This window comes from Euleptes europaea, chromosome 2 (genome assembly GCF_029931775.1).
Source record: "Euleptes europaea isolate rEulEur1 chromosome 2, rEulEur1.hap1, whole genome shotgun sequence".
In the NCBI taxonomy this organism is placed as follows: domain Eukaryota; kingdom Metazoa; phylum Chordata; class Lepidosauria; order Squamata; family Sphaerodactylidae; genus Euleptes; species Euleptes europaea.
In genome coordinates, this window is record NC_079313.1 from 130,953,155 (window position 1) to 130,957,129 (window position 3,975).

At 46.8% G+C, this 3,975-nt stretch overlaps 1 non-coding gene across 1 annotated transcript; it reads right to left on the bottom strand.

Annotated features, from left to right (window-relative positions):
• Positions 1–395: 395 nt before the first annotated feature.
• TRNAS-GGA (transfer RNA serine (anticodon GGA)) lies at positions 396–467 on the bottom strand. Its single transcript has one exon. It is a non-coding gene; the product is annotated as a tRNA-Ser (tRNA).
• Between the last annotated feature and the right edge of the window lie 3,508 nt (positions 468–3,975).

Sequence of the window (3,975 nt, forward strand, 5' to 3'; positions counted from 1 at the left end):
TTTTTTTTAATGCCAAGTAATGAAATATATATATTTTCCTTTGGAGGGGGCAGAAACAAAGTTTTAAACTAAGAACGAGAACCGAGGACCAACTGAGGGTAGCCGTCAAGTGACAGTCCTCCACAAGGCTCCGTGAGAAAGGTGGGCTACAAATGAAGTAAATAACACAAAAATAAAACATCGGTTTACTGAACCAGGTTATATGGGTTCTTTGTTTTTCATCTGGGATCATCAGTGTTGGGTATTCTGAGCCATGAACACATGAACTCATGAAGCTGCCTTCTACTGAATCAGCCGCTTGGTCCATCAAAGTATTGTCTATTCAGACCGGCAGCGACTCTCCAGGGTCTCAGGCAGAGGTCTTTCACATCACCTACTTGCCTAGTCCCTTTAACTGGAGATGCTAGGGATTGAACCTGGGACCTTCTGCATTCCAAGCAGATGCTCTACCACTGAGCCACAACCCCTCCCCAAAATCTGTTGAGGGGGCACCCAGATTTGAACTAGGGAACTCTTTATCTGCAGTCAAATGCTCTACTGAGTTATAGCTATACCCCCTCTGCTAAGACACAATAGCTCTGTTCATAATCACCTGAAGCCATTTCCCATTGCTTAGCCTCCTTGACTATTTGGATTAGATGTGGTCATCTGCTGTAATATCTTCCTAGAGGCACCTGGTTGGCCACTGTGTGAACAGACTGCTGGACTTGATGGGCCTTGGTCTGATCCAGCAGGGCCTTTCTTATGTTCTATGTTCTTATATGCAAAAGATCATATTTCAAAGTGATCCCGTCCTATTGGAAATATGGCTCTAGAGTTACCTGTTCGCTGACAAAGGCGCCGCCGTAGTGATCCTCAACACTGTAGATTATGATGCTGAAAATTAGAGGCAATTGAGCGATTCCAATTTCTATCAACCTTTGCGGTCGAACCCCACCAGAACTGTTTGGATTATGCATGCCCTTTCTGAACATCAGAGGTCGCCTCGCTCTCCCCCTGCATTTGGCCCATGTTTTCAGGGACCTGTTTTATCTCGAATTTGAAAACCCAGTAGGAGAGCAAGGCGATCTCTGACGGTAGGAAATGGCCTGCCAAATCCAAAACAAAGACCTGGAGCCATCAGCGGGGTGACCACGAGTGAAACAGCCATTCATAAAAGACCTAAGAGAGAGAAACAGAGATCTGTGGATATTTTAGAGGGGGGAAAGATAGCAAAGCACATGTGGGAAAGTCTTTACACCAATATCCTTAGCATGTGAAAATGAGTTTAGATTAGACTGAAGTGGCTCTTAGTTAAACTGCAATTGAAGAGGAATAGAACCAAGCTCAGAATGATTTTGTGGAACGATAAAGAATGGCAACAAGGGAGGATCCTCTCATCTCTAATTTTATTTTAGTAGGTTGATTTGGAACATCTCGATGCCACCTCTGCTGCACCTGATGTGGTTTACAATAATACGTAATAATGCATAAGAGAACGCTTGGGATGTATTCCAATTTGAATTCATCCATTTATTAACTTACGCAGACAGTAATTTAGTCTTGATTTACTTACACCTGGTAGTTTCTCTCAGATATTCCCCCCCCATTAAATGAAAACACACAAAGCTGCCTTATACTGCATCAGGCCATTGATCTATCAAGATCAGTATTATCTACTCTGATGGGCCAATGCTCTCCAAGGTCTCTCAGGCAGAGGTTTTTTCACATCACTTCCTACCTGATCCTTTTAATTGAAGACTTTGGGGATTGAACTAGGGACCTTCTGCATGCCAGGGAGATGTTCTGTCATTGATTCACAACCCCATCCCTTATTTGACTCAAGAGTTTTCTTTAGTTCCAGATGTTTTGGTGTATGTTAAGCAATGTTCACTATTCACTCTCCTTTTGGATATGTGCTAACAGGCCTTTAAAAAAAAACCTAGTTTCATAATGAAAAGATAAACATATAATAAAACAGCATACATATTATCCCATATCTGATAGGGAACTGGTAAAAGTCAATGTAAGCTAGGGCTGTCAATTCGGTTCGGCCCAAACCGAAAAACAGCCGAATTTCCCGATTCAGCAGTTTTTCGGATCGGATTGAACCGAACTCAAAAAAGGGGGGAAATGGGGAGCCAAATTCGGCAAGTTCGGGGTGTTCTCAAATAAATTTGGCAAATTTGGGCACTTTAAACAGATCTGCGCCTTCCAGCTGGAAGGCGCAGATCTGTTTCCTCCCCCCGGCTCGCGCCTTCAGGGAGCTTCCCTGAAGGCATGCGGGGGGGTGCACATCTTCCTCCCCCCGCCCGCCTTCAAGGAGCTTCCCTGAAGTCCCGGAAGAGGGGCAGCAGGTCTTTAAACCCCTCTGCGCTGCCTGCGCAGACATTCCCATTCTCCCTCTTCCCAAGACAACCCATCCCCCCTCTTCCCGCGCAGGGGGGCGTGGAATAGATCTGTGCCTCCCGGCCGGGAGGCACAGATCTATTTAAAGGGCCCCCTGCGCACCTTCAGGGAAGCCCGTGAAGGCACGGGGGGGGGGGGGCAGAGGGGTTTAAAGACCCTGAAGGCGCATGGGGTTAAAAGGGTTTAAAGACCCTGAAGGGATTCCCGGGAAGAGGGGCGGTGGGTTGTCAAGCCTCTCTGCGCTGTCTGCACAGGCAGGGCAGAGGGGTTTAAAGACCCCCACCCCTCTTCCCGGGACTTCAGGGAAGCCCCTTGAAGGCGCGCGGGGGTCTTTAAACAGATCTGTGTCTCCTGGCCGAGAGGCGCAGATCTGTTTAAAGACCCCCCGCGCGCTTTCAGGGAAGCTCCCTGAAGGCGGGCGGGGGTGGGGAAGATCTGTGCCTCCCGGCCAGGAGGCACAAATCTATTTAAAGCCCCCCCCCCGCGTGCCTTCAGGGAAGCCCCTTGAAGGCACGCGGGGGGGGGGATTTTCCCCTGAACTCCGGATCTCGCCCTAATTTCGGGGATCCGAAGCGGGGGAGTTTGGACTTCGGCACGGCCCAAATCAAAATGGGATGAATTTTGCCGAATCTGAATTATACCGATTTTTTTTCAACAGCCCTAATGTAAACTAAATTCCCATGAATTTATGATCTCCAGTGCATCCTTTATAAATCCATACAAAATTATGCCACCAGAGTGCCTTTTTTTTGCCATCAAGTCACAGCTGACTTATGGTGACCTCGTATGGTTTTTAAGGCACAAGATGTTTGGATGTGATTTGCCACTGCCTGCCTCCGTTTCATGATGCTGGTAGAAGAAGACGAAAAAGAGTTGGTTTTTATATGCTGACTTTCTCTACCACTTAAGGAAGAATCAAACTGGCTTATAATCACCATCCCTCCCCCTCCCCACAACATACACCCTGTGAGGTAGGTGGGGTTGAGAGAGTGTGACTAGCCCAAGGTCACCCAGCTGGCTTCATGTGGAGGAGTGGGGAAACAAATCCAGTTCACCAGATTAGCCTCCGCCCCTCAGGTGGAGGAGTGGGGAATCAAACCTGGTTCTCCAGATCAGAGTCCACCGCTCCAAACCACTGCTCTTAACCACTACACCACGCTGGCTCTCCATCTTTGGTACAGGTATGCCTCCCTTTATTGCACTTTGCGGATATTGCATTTTTGAGCAAGTCTATCAGCACCATTTTCCCAACAACATGTGCTCACTTCGTGTCTCTGTGTCACATTTTGGTAATTCTCACAATATTTCAACCTTTTTCATTATTATTACAGTACATTAGTGTGCATGTAGAATCAGTGATTTAGCCAGAGATACAGGCACTCTAGAGCGCCAGCTGTCGCACACTTCATAGACTACAGTATAGTGTAAACATAACTTTTTTATGCACTGGGAAACCAAAAAAAAATTGTATGATTCGCTTTATTGCAATATTTGCTTTATTGCGGTGGTCTGGAACTGAACCTGCAATATATCTGAGGTATGCTTGTATTCCTTGGAGGTCTCCCATCCAAATACTAGCCAGGATTA